Source organism: Choristoneura fumiferana, chromosome 27 (genome assembly GCF_025370935.1).
Source record: "Choristoneura fumiferana chromosome 27, NRCan_CFum_1, whole genome shotgun sequence".
NCBI lineage: Eukaryota > Metazoa > Arthropoda > Insecta > Lepidoptera > Tortricidae > Choristoneura > Choristoneura fumiferana.
The window spans coordinates 2,897,143-2,910,398 of record NC_133498.1 but is presented as its reverse complement, the minus strand read 5'-3'; the positions used below and the strand labels follow the sequence as shown (position 1 = coordinate 2,910,398).

The following is a 13,256-nucleotide window of genomic DNA, read 5'->3' as shown; positions in this document are numbered from 1 at the left end:
ATAGCTAAGTGGACAATTAAATGCCAGATAACTTACTGAATAATATTTAACACAATTATCATCTAATTTCGATTTGAATTACGATTGCCAGCTAAAATAAGCTTTGTTTTGATAAAATTAATATCAAACATCATATTCATACTTTTGATTAAGATCTCATCAAATTATGTCTAGTAATAAGTTAGAGATAAAATCGTAGAGGGTTTTGGACCATCTATCAATTAAAATACAAAAGTCTTTCGTGTTATAAATACATACTAGCTGTTTTAGTTGTCGTACCTACTTACATTGAGTGAACGGATGTAGAAATCCTGACTACGGTCGATAGCTTACGTTGACACATACCAGGCAACAGTCTATCTGGAAATTTACGTACTTTTCATTCGATCTCGATTTAAACATAATTGATTAAGGATTGATAGTTGAAACAGTTTATTGTTCATTTAAAATATATGAATTGAGACAAAACTAGTCATAGACGAGTCCAAAACCTAATACAGAGGTTATCTTGAATACCCAAGGGTTATCTAGTTATAAGCTAGTTAGATTATTATTAACGCTTGTGTTCTGGGCGTAAAGTATAGAAATCGGTACTTACTTTCTGCTTTACTCTGGTAACGCCAAATGCTGGTAGAACTAGAAAATTAGACTAAGTAGATAGCTCATTAAAATAAGTGAAAGTCACTATGAGATTAGTAATTATACCAAAATAAAATTATGTCAAATTAGACATTCCATATATCTAAGATAGATAAGACATAATCTAAATTAAGAGATACTAGTGCCTATAGTAAATGAATAGCTGTAGTGTCTAAACTCATTCCTGAACTAATTATCAAAGTTATAATTAAGCATCTCATAGAGTATTCTAATATAAGCATAGAATAAGTAACCATAAGTCTAAAATTAGATTCAACTTGTTACAAAACATTGTGTTTGTATTTCCATACTTTGATTTGAATGCACCGAAAGTTAGTGCTTAGTCTAGTAAAATCACAACTTGACATATCCATAGAGATATATTGCTCTGGAGTGCGAAAGGAAAGAGTCGGGGGTGGAGGAAGAGATCCTCCGAGACCTCAGGTCTCGGTATTAAACTTAGTTTTAAGTCAAAATAGATTCAGAAGTAATACAAACACAAACACTATCCGTAGTAGAAATATTTCCTCTCATTTTTCCAAACTGATTATTCTAGGTAACCTGAAAGATCCATTTCTAGAACTATCCAGTCTAAACATACTAGTATATCTAAATTCACATCTCAGTAATTAAAGTTTCACCCTAAAGTTCAGTAGAGTTCAATCTAGAGTCAAAATTATCACGAAGTTAGGTACTGCTTAATTAATTATAACATTAGAAACACAACTGTAGGCTTTTCAAATTAATTCTCAAATAAAAGCACTTAGGTTATTGCTGGGCATAAGGTAGGTTCCTATCCACTAGACGATTCACGATCACAAGGCCATAAATTAATTTAAGTTAAATCACCATAGCGTTACCACAAGTTAAGTGTAGTATTAAGTAGGTTAAGAAGGGGTAGTTAGTTAGTCTTTAAAATTAGCTATTAATTCAAGGCCATATAAAATTATTACAATTTGTTGGCCGTGACCAGCATAAGTACAGTCAAGTACAAGTACAATTATAAAAAAAATTATTATATCATCACCTATTACCATAAAGCTATTACAATATGGTATGCCATGACCAGGAAGAACTTAATTTAATTTACTTAAGTAATTTAGAGTTTGGTGTTAGTTTAATCATAGTCTGTTTACAGTTTGCAAAGCTGTGAGCTAGAATACAAACAAAAGTAGAAAGAAAATCATGACCAAAATGAGTATTTAATTAATAACATAGATAAAAATAATAACAAGTGTTGTAAATAAAAAGATTTGAGGTTAAGAATTAATTTAGATATAGATTGTAGTAAGTAAAAGATAGGTAATATAGCATAAAATCAGTAGTTTTCCAAAACAGTGGTTGTTCTTTTAGACTGCCACAATTTGCTGTTCGTGAAATGGAGTTTGAGATTAATTTGAATTAAAGTTGTGATAGTATAGAGAATCAGCTCTCTCATTCTGAGAGGAGACCTGTGTGCTTAGTAGTAGGATATGCATAGACTGGGGTGATGATGATGATGATTATAATCAGTGTAATAGCAGTATGGAGATAGGAATAACTTGAGAATAGTTTAATAATTTAATAAATTTAGCGGGTCACAACATAAAGAACTTCTTGTCGAAATGAAGACGGTCGTAAGCACTTCCTATTTTTAATTCACTTCACTAAAAACACTAAGATAGTTTATTCTTGATTGACGAACATTCACAGAAGTAAGACGAGGGTCCACCCTTAGTTAAAAGCTGCAATGATCACAAGATCTAGGCGTGATGTAGGAGTAATCGATGCACTGTTTTCTTCGGCCTTAGTAATGAATAGTCATCTGTTTCATTAGAAGTAGCGTAGACAGTTTAGTAATATCAGATTTGAGAGCTAAGCGGATTAAAACTCAAATAAAAGTAGCGTTTGATTTTGTTGCGAGTTGACAGTTAGAAGTTAGAACTGCAGGGCTACTACGAAACTCGAAAATCAAAGTTCGTATCGCACGTCTCTTTTACTCGCATATTAAATGACTTAAGCGTCGGCGGGACGGCAACATGCGAATTTCGAGTTTTGCACTTCGTGGTATAGGGCCAGACTTCACACATGCGCATGCGTAGACGTGAAACAAGACGCCATTTTAGATATGAAAAAATACCGGTCAAACGTCTACAATACATCAAAAGTTAGAGAGAGATAGCAATATTTTAGTTTAAGCCCAAGTAAAGCTCGGTTGCCAGGCATTCTTAAGTAATAGGGGAAATGAATTATGTATTAATTACTCAGGATTAGTATAATGAGAAGTTTTGCTTTAATCAGATTAGTCATGAGTAAAATAGTATTTTTAGTCACAATGCCTAGAAAGTAGAGCGCAGAGAATAGAAGTTGATCTAAGCAAAACAGTAATATATGATAGATTTACAGATCAGAAATTAACATAAAGTAAAAATCTGTTACTTTAGAATTTAATTTATGAGGGGAAAGCGAGAAAGTCAATTACAATTTATTACATTAAGTTTTACTTGTAAATGTTTGGTATAAACAAATCAGTAAATAACTAACGGGGTCGCTTTGTTGTTATATGAAAGTTGAGACAATTGTTATTAATAGTTTACCAAATTAATGATTGAGTAATTAATGAAATGATAATAGTAGAGGGTTATAGGTAAAGAAATGAAACAATACACCAAAAATTAATCATAGCACCTAAAAGCGTTTAAATTATTTTATTAAGAGGAAGATGTCTGCGGACAGCGGTATAGTTAGAGTGAGAATAGTTCCTTGATTATGTAGCAGGAGTGCACACAAGTTCAAATCGTGAGAGGTAGACACTAGTTCAATCCATGCTCAAGTATGTGTGATATAGTGATGTTCAGCGCTCATCTGTCATTAGATTATCACACTTTCTGTAAATAAAAGAAAGAAATAAATAACAGAAAGAGTAGTTTGAAGTTAGAGTAGAATGAATTTTAATTGGGTTTTAGCTTACACAAACATTTGGAGTTTAAATGTCACTTGAAATGTAATAACAATAAAGAAATAATTTAACAGTTGAAATTTTATAAGATTATGACATAGTGAGGTTAAGAAAGTTAGTACATACCATTCAATGTCAACAACAATGGGCTGTTGTGGGGTCTGGCTTCATTGAATGAGCTCAGTAAATTTAAATTTCATTATAAGAGCGATCCGAGTGAGCTTTAGACATTTTACATTTGAGATACACTGGGTGAGGTTTTATCTGAAAGATAAAAGGCATTATTATTACACAGTTAACACTTGGACGTATTTAAAACGCGAGCACTGTTAATACCGTTTAAAACAATAGTTAGTTACTGTCGAAACTTGAGTCCAAATCAATAGTTACAGTTAGATCATAGAACGTAAGTTATGTCGGCGGCACTCACCTGTTAAATTATAAACTCGCGGATACGGAAAGTTTTAGTTATCTTTAAATACTTTTAGTGTAATAAAGACAAGCGTAAGTTCATAGTAAATTGAGGTTAGAACCTTTCTTTGACGATAGAATTATAGTGTTGACGTTGGCAGCTGCGCGGTGACAGATAGCGAAGGGCGGTACGAGTATTTATTTTTAAATTGCGCGTAAGCGAGGTAAAGGGTTCACGTCCATAGATACGAAACGTGGCGACTTGGAAGCGGAAAATTTAGGTGTACTTTATATTAAAATTAGGGCGATATGAGAAACAAATTTGAAATATAAAACGTATTAAAGAAAAATCAAACCACATAAAATAGAAGTTAGACTGTTATCGTTAAGGTTTAAATTTATTCAAAATCAGTTATTAAGCGGTTAAATTGGATGTAATTATTAACGTAAAGAATTTTATGAATAAGGGGGGAGATGAATTAAAATTTAGAAATAAAATACTTTACCAAGAACAGCAGTGTAAATAAAAATAAAATAAAGTAAGGCACTGTAGTTAAAGTACAATAAATTATTATATGCAGTATAAAAGAGGTCAATGTAAAATAAATGATAGAGGAATGTGGATTGTATTAGAGAGGGGAAAATAGTTAGTTAAATTTCATGCACCTGAACCAGAAAATAAAATTAACCACAGTAGAGGATTCAGGGGTTCGCAACTCAACTGGACCGTGACCGAATAAGTTTTCTCAGTGATAAGTTGATTGGCTAAGTTCGAGACATATTTACGTGGAGCTAAAGTGATAATTTTAATAGACCATAAGGCGCTAATATTTGTCTAGAATTAGAGATTATATAATGTTAGAGTGACTAGGTGGATAAATTATTTAGAACAATTCAATTATATATACATAATAGGAAAACATAGTAGCAGATGTATTATCAAGATATGTATGTATGTATGTAAACTCTTTATAGTACAAAATAAGTAAACAAACACAATTGACAACCTATGAGATAACTATATGTAGAAAGGCGGACTTATCCTCTACCAGTCAACCTTTGAGTGGATGAGAGGAGCATTTAGATATTTATATCTGAGAGAGATTTATGATAGGGGGAAAAGATAAAGCTACCTGAGATATTATAAACAGATTCTGGGGTAAATAAAGAGTTGTAAAAAATACTTAGAAAATATTTCAGAATTACATATTGATTTACAAATAGCCGCGGTACTCTTCTTTGCTATCCTTCGCTGTCGAAAACAGCTTGTTTTACAAAAAATGCTTTATGTATGATAGTAAAAGTATATAATAATCTACACATAGAAATAAGTAACTTTGACATGCCTGAGTATAAATATGAATTACGTAAATTTTGTTTAGATAAGTGTTATTATGGCATTAATAATTATTTTGATCCAATAAGCGAATAACTTTAAATTTCATCTTCTGAGTTTGACATAATATAGTATTTTAATGTTATTTAATATGGTACAAATCAATAGTTTATAAGAAAATTTGCATGCTTGTTTAAGTAAAATGTATGCACTCAAAAACGCTTCTCCAACTTATTTACTACTACATTTTCGCAAATAAATATTCTTATTCTTAAATCATATTAGAAATGCTTAAACAGGGGAAATAAGTCATTATAAAGGGATAAATAACATGCTTAAGAGATATGTAGAATAGAAAAATGACATTTTATATTTTTATGACATGGGAAACAGGGGAAACGGTAATAGTAGTGACAGGAATAAATAGAAAGGTAGTTGTACAACTTGTAAGAGAAATCAATATGTAGAAATTAGTATGTAAAGAAATTTGAAGCATAAGTATAAATAGTATAAATGAAGGGTTATATGTAAAAGCTACTAATCCTATATAAAAATGTATGTTCTAGTAGAACCCAATACCAACGAGATGAGGGGAAAATTTTATGCAGTACATTAGTCTAGGTACTACCAGTGAAACCTATTAGAAAGAAAAAAAAAGAAAATGGTTGAAGTAGATTCTGAGACACACAAGATAAGAGTTATTTAGTTATGTTTTAATATTTATTTGGGATCAAACGGTACATTATTTTAAACCTAAACATAGTTACTATTTGCATTAACCAATGAGGCTGCCACCAGTTATTAAACACATTGAATTATATAAAATAAGTTGTATCTGGTTGAAATTAATTAAAATAAAAGAATAAAAATAGAGATTAATTAGAATACAGGTTGACATTTCAGTTAAACCACCTGTACAATGCTTATTAATTAGTGGATAAATTTAAATTAGATTAGCTTTTGTTAATTGTTGGTTATTATGCTAGTAGTGTTTAAAATAAATTTAATTAACTACATTAAGACAAGTAGGGTAATTAAGATAGAAATAAAATTATGCGGTGTTGTGAGTGGTTGATGAAGTAACGGTGGGTATGAAAATAGGGGAAACGATAGAGGGAGGCGGTATGGAATTCTGAAAGTAAAATCACCCTTAAAACACATACAAATAGAAATGAAAAATTAATTTAACATAAAATTAGCTTAGATTACAGGTCTATATTAAATATTATTTATTAACTGAGTAATAAAAAAATTGTAAGCAGAGAAAATTAAACTTAAAAGCTAGTAAATTATAGTGTAACCTTATGTTGCAGCATTTACATTAACTAGAACAAATGTTATACAATGTTGGAAGGAAAAAGGGAGTAAGCGCCAGTTGTATATAAGTTTAAAAGAATAGAAGTTTATTTTCCTCGGAGTGGTCATTCGCCAAAGTTATTACAGAATTGTGGGCCATGTCGTTATTGTGTTGAATCTGAAAGAAAATGTAGACGGTTAGCATTGACATTTGGGTAGGACAATAACAACATTTTAGATTGGTAGAAACATAAGAAAAAATTACGATATTCACCTTGCTATTGTAAGCTCCGGCTTTTCGGTTGATGTCAGACAAGATGAGGGGTACAGTAGAGATTTCAATTAAGTACATTAGTGGGACAGCAGAACCTTGGGTTTCATTCTTCGCAACGATCTCAATTTCACAGATAAAGTGATATGACAACGATCATAGGGACAAGGAAATTTCATCAACAATTTGTCGAATCTGGTGACAGCCATTATAATTCTTTTCCTCTTGCAAACGATTGAACCACGCAGCGTTTTACTTAGTTAGTTACCAAAGTATCCAAAGTAAGCGTCTAAAGTTGAGATAGTAGGAAGAGTTTGATGATGCGCGCGCAGATTAGCTTCTTAATAATTAGTGTGCAAATTTAAAATTAAATTTAAAAATGTAGCGTTAATGTCATTAAAAATGCGTCTATTGAAACGGCAATAATTACGATACGATTTGCTTTGACAGGAGGATTTGACATTTGATTTGAGAGGTTGCCGTAGGGAAGAAAAGTTAGTCACATTGTAGGAAAATTATAACGGAATTTGCGTGTTTTAGGTGACTCAAACGGACGTACGGTCGGTAGCTAACAGTAAGAGTAATGGTTAGTTCACAAAAAAATATATAGATTGCAGTTCGGAAATGAATCTTAAAGGGTCTTAAATTTATTAATTTAAATTGAGTAAAGGATGCTAAGTTAAAGTTTCAAAAAAGAGGGGAAAAGGAGAAGAAATATATTATAAGTATAAGTTAATGCCGAGTAGTCAAATTTACCAGTTAAGTTAGATACTATAATAATAGGTGGTTTAATAAACGCATTTTGATATTAAAAAGGGGTAAAGCGAAACGCAAAAGTAAATTTGGTTTGGTTTTGTGCCAAATTAATGTTTTAGAGCTGAGTTAAGAGTGTAGAAATAGAATTATTATGGTATCTAAATTGATGACCTAAATTAAGAGTAGATAGAATATTTACAGTAGTATTAGAAATTTTAGCAAATTATATTATAAGCGTTTGGTAGTTAATATGTAGACAGTAAGAGTAGATTTTATGATATGTATATATTAGGCTTAAGTACCTGGAAAAAAAAAAAAAACACGTAGGAAAAGGTGATAAATGGGAAGGATATTTATGATTAGGATAGGGTAGGAAAAAATAATGTTGATGGGAACTATCATTGAAAAAAAAGGGGTTAAGAAATAATTTTAAAAGTAAAACAAAAGAAGTCTGGTTAAACTAATTGGGGTTATTGATTGTTCAAGACAGCGAGCAATAATGAAACAAAAAAAAATGAAAGAGTGGTGATGGAAATGTTGTGTGAAATTATATGCTAGAACAACGAGAGGGGTTTCTGAAAAGAGAGTGTATTATATTTAAGGAAATGAGGGTCTTGAATAATTAACAATTCTGTAGTATAATCGGATCATTTATTGGTAGTTATAATTGAACACATTACACTTACAACTAGAATTCTTGATAGAGGTGTTAGGATAGGCCAGTAGGCAAAATCAGTTTTGTAGACTGCGTTCAAGGATTTTAGTACTCTACTAGTGGACAGAACTAAAAATTTACACTACACATGCTCCAAGACTAGGAAGTCATTATTGAAGGCTAAGTCTGGACTGGGAGGCAAATGGATTGGGCATTTTGACCTTCTGGTAAGTGAATAATCGAAAGGAATGCCTGGGCTTAAGGAGAGAATCGTAGTTCTACTAGGACTTGATAGTTAGACCTTGCTATCATGCTTTTATTAGAAGCTGAGATACGATTTACTACTAGAGTTATCTTGCCTCACAACCAAGATCTTTCGCAGAGTCTTAGACATTCTGACTGGATTGTAACTGTGTTCATATCTGTGAGTTTCAACACTGGTTCAAATGTAGGCTAGAAATAGTGATAGTCTTAGCTTGGTTAAAAACACACCACACAAAACACATTTCAATTATAAAGACTAATAAAATTTTATTTTAAATTTTAAATATTGACATAAGTGTGATAGACCAATTCGGGCGTTAAATTGTATATTAACTACTTCTTAGTCTATCAAGGGGAAAAGCTGTAACGGTTCGGATGTGTCACACGACCGTCACTGGGAATAAATTAGTAGAAAATTGTTAGTGGGGCCATCTATGAAGGTTTGATGGAAACTCGAAACAAAAACATGTCGACAAAGACAGTTAAATAAGAGTAATTGAGATTAGAATGTCGATGTAATTAAAGCAGGGATAATTTAGCAGTCAATTTAATGAGTAAATGTTAAATTTAATTGGAGATTAGAATTGTGTTGTTCGGGTATAATAATTAATGTAAAAAAACGCCATCTATGGTCAATTAAAGGAATTAATGGTAGGCGTCATGGAAAATTAGTGAACTAATGCCGAACTGGGTTTAGCGGCAGATTAACCTGGGAGGCTATTTAGTTAGTTTCACGTGGGAATTATAGAGGTCGCTTTAGGTAATGGAAATGTAAATTTTATCTAAAAACAAGAAATATGGTCACAAATTCATCAAAAATAGACTTGATATAGTAATAGAATCATTAGTATTAGTCTACAGTAGATCTTAGATACATTTGATGTTAATAATTATGTTAATTTAAAGAAATATCAACGGAAGCATCATGGAAACGGCAAGTTGTCGAAATTAGCTAAATAAGTTAAGAAAAACCGAAAATGCAAGCATTACGTAATCGTAGTATAGATCATTGGTTCATTATCTATTATAAATTTAAGTTTTCATTCAAAACGGAGTAGTATTAGCAGAGTAATTACACATTTAGTTATGATGAAATTACAAGCACTCTGTCGCACTGACTTAAAGTAGGAACGTGGCGAAATTATAAGCAAATTTTGAGTAGCGTTAATACGACAAAGGAAACTATGAATAAGTGGCGCGAATTGGGGATACCAGTTAATAATTGTAGGCAAATTAGCTATTTTATAACGAACAATAGAAGTATGTAATTGGCTATTTATATTCAAAGAGTGTAGGGAGTAATAAGTAGAAAATTATCATTAGAAGTAAGATTATTGTTAGATAGGTTAAGGAAATTAAAACGTTGAGGTAAAATTGAAGTATTTGACAAATACATATAAATATTTATTGAAAATTATTGTTGTAGCACAATATAAAAATGAAACGTATTTACTAGAATAGTTAAGCTAGGATAGTGTCAAGATAAATAGGAAATTTTAGTTCAAAAATAAATTTTACGGATAAAATTTGGCTATTTTGAGATAAGGATTTGGCAGAAGAAAAAGCGAGAGCTGGCAATGTCAACGTTGTCGACTTTGGTAAGCTTGGCGTCGTTTGGTCGCTTGGCGCGAAAATACCAGAGGTCCCGGGAGAGAAGCTATAAATAGAGGTGACACAAAAAGGGCGGGAGCCAGATGGATTTAGATTTCGTAGAGTCAACATCGTTATTTTGCTAGTCGGGGGGTTTAGTTTCTGTGCGCCATTTTGTTAACAAATTAGAGTCAATAGTATCGGGTAATTTTATTTCATTAATTTTAATTGGGGTTTTTGATTTTATTTAATTTGAATTAATTTTAATTTACAAGAAATGTGAGTATTTCTTCAGGAAGTAAAGTGTCGGGGTCTTGATCATTAATCTGCGGAATAATGATTAACTCTCTGGTTTTTTAATTATTTGTGAAATATTTAGTGCTGATTTTCATTCGGAAAATCTTTGTGTGAGGGAATTTGCGGTCTTGTGGCGGTGAAGTCCTTATTTGTTCTTGTAGTGTGGAGTGATCGTTTTATAGCGTTTCATTTCAGCCTACGTATATTTTGTACTAACCCATAACTTTTCTGTGTTTTTCCCAACTTAATGGAAATGACTTTGGTTCCTCCATAACGTACCTTGGTTGAGCTTTAAGTCCGTCTATATCGTCTGACACCTAACGGTGACAACCGTGGACGAAATAGGCTTCCACTTCCTGAAGCTGTGGCGGCTTCAGCGGCAAATTACTGTCGTACCAGCCACCAGTGGATTCTGTTTGTCTTTTGTAACGACTAAGTAGCGCTCGTCGAAGTGAATGCGTGTCTTGTTGACGCTTGGTTTGTACTTAAGAAACTCAGAATTCCTGTCCCCTATTTATTTACGTATTTATGCACAACGTTAGGTATTCTGCTGTTCCGCGGGGCTCTCCGTCATAGGGACTTTCCTTCGGGAAAGTTGAGAGCTCAGCACCATTTAGGGACCGATAGGGCTTTAGGTATACACACCATCATTGTTGATAGGAGATTAGAAGAAATTCATTGCACCGTGAATTTCTACATTACACTAAATGTACATGTGGGATTAATTCTCTAGTTTTGCTAATCACAGACAGAGAGTAGGGGCCTCAGGCAAGCTTAAAGTACAATTGTAGGATTTATTAGGGCTATATAGGTAGGGAAGTTCATAGGGCTTAGCTAGAGTAGCGTTTCCTTACACCGGGAAAAGTTACTATTTTAACTCACCACACAATTAGTTCACCTATGAGGGTTTTCCTCCAAATTGCTAAACTTCAACACAGAGCTAGGGAAAGCTTAAACTCGCACACACATAGTTTTAAGGCATAAACTAGATTTTAAGAAAATAAAATAAAACATAAAATTTATTTAAGTACTTACGTCAAAACTTCATTATACAAAACTTAGTTCATAAGAACTTGACTACGAATAACTTTATTAAAATTAGTAAGTTGACTTCAATTTAAAACCAAAATACGGTTTGATCATTTTGTTAAGAGTAAATAACAATAACATATTTTAGCTGTCTTTCCTATAATGAATAAGCGGGAATTGATATGACACGATCTCATAGCTAAGTGGACAATTAAATGCCAGATAACTTACTGAATAATATTTAACACAATTATCATCTAATTTCGATTTGAATTACGATTGCCAGCTAAAATAAGCTTTGTTTTGATAAAATTAATATCAAACATCATATTCATACTTTTGATTAAGATCTCATCAAATTATGTCTAGTAATAAGTTAGAGATAAAATCGTAGAGGGTTTTGGACCATCTATCAATTAAAATACAAAAGTCTTTCGTGTTATAAATACATACTAGCTGTTTTAGTTGTCGTACCTACTTACATTGAGTGAACGGATGTAGAAATCCTGACTACGGTCGATAGCTTACGTTGACACATACCAGGCAACAGTCTATCTGGAAATTTACGTACTTTTCATTCGATCTCGATTTAAACATAATTGATTAAGGATTGATAGTTGAAACAGTTTATTGTTCATTTAAAATATATGAATTGAGACAAAACTAGTCATAGACGAGTCCAAAACCTAATACAGAGGTTATCTTGAATACCCAAGGGTTATCTAGTTATAAGCTAGTTAGATTATTATTAACGCTTGTGTTCTGGGCGTAAAGTATAGAAATCGGTACTTACTTTCTGCTTTACTCTGGTAACGCCAAATGCTGGTAGAACTAGAAAATTAGACTAAGTAGATAGCTCATTAAAATAAGTGAAAGTCACTATGAGATTAGTAATTATACCAAAATAAAATTATGTCAAATTAGACATTCCATATATCTAAGATAGATAAGACATAATCTAAATTAAGAGATACTAGTGCCTATAGTAAATGAATAGCTGTAGTGTCTAAACTCATTCCTGAACTAATTATCAAAGTTATAATTAAGCATCTCATAGAGTATTCTAATATAAGCATAGAATAAGTAACCATAAGTCTAAAATTAGATTCAACTTGTTACAAAACATTGTGTTTGTATTTCCATACTTTGATTTGAATGCACCGAAAGTTAGTGCTTAGTCTAGTAAAATCACAACTTGACATATCCATAGAGATATATTGCTCTGGAGTGCGAAAGGAAAGGATCGGGGGTGGCTGGAAGAGATCCTCCGAGACCTCAGGTCTCGGTATTAAACTTAGTTTTAAGTCAAAATAGATTCAGAAGTAATACAAACACAAACACTATCCGTAGTAGAAATATTTCCTCTCATTTTTCCAAACTGATTATTCTAGGTAACCTGAAAGATCCATTTCTAGAACTATCCAGTCTAAACATACTAGTATATCTAAATTCACATCTCAGTAATTAAAGTTTCACCCTAAAGTTCAGTAGAGTTCAATCTAGAGTCAAAATTATCACGAAGTTAGGTACTGCTTAATTAATTATAACATTAGAAACACAACTGTAGGCTTTTCAAATTAATTCTCAAATAAAAGCACTTAGGTTATTGCTGGGCATAAGGTAGGTTCCTATCACAAATACGATTCAAAGTTAATAAATAACACAAATCAGTATTAAGTTAGTAGAAGTAGTTAGTTAGTCTTTAAAATTAGCTATTAATTCAAGTTAGTCTTTAAAATTAGCTATTTCAAGCCATTATAATTAATTCAAGCCC

At 32.0% G+C, this 13,256-nt stretch overlaps 2 long non-coding RNA genes across 2 annotated transcripts; both read right to left on the bottom strand.

Moving 5' to 3' along the window:
* Positions 1 to 3,293: 3,293 nt before the first annotated feature.
* On the bottom strand, positions 3,294 to 4,380 carry LOC141443496 (uncharacterized). Its single transcript, XR_012453035.1, has 3 exons — positions 4,008 to 4,380; positions 3,704 to 3,841; positions 3,294 to 3,506 (listed from the first exon to the last, which is right to left on the bottom strand). It is a non-coding gene; the product is annotated as an uncharacterized lncRNA (long non-coding RNA).
* Positions 4,381 to 6,065: 1,685 nt separating this feature from the next.
* On the bottom strand, positions 6,066 to 7,415 carry LOC141443495 (uncharacterized). The gene is made up of 2 exons (XR_012453034.1): positions 6,895 to 7,415; positions 6,066 to 6,798 (listed from the first exon to the last, which is right to left on the bottom strand). It is a non-coding gene; the product is annotated as an uncharacterized lncRNA (long non-coding RNA).
* Between the last annotated feature and the right edge of the window lie 5,841 nt (positions 7,416 to 13,256).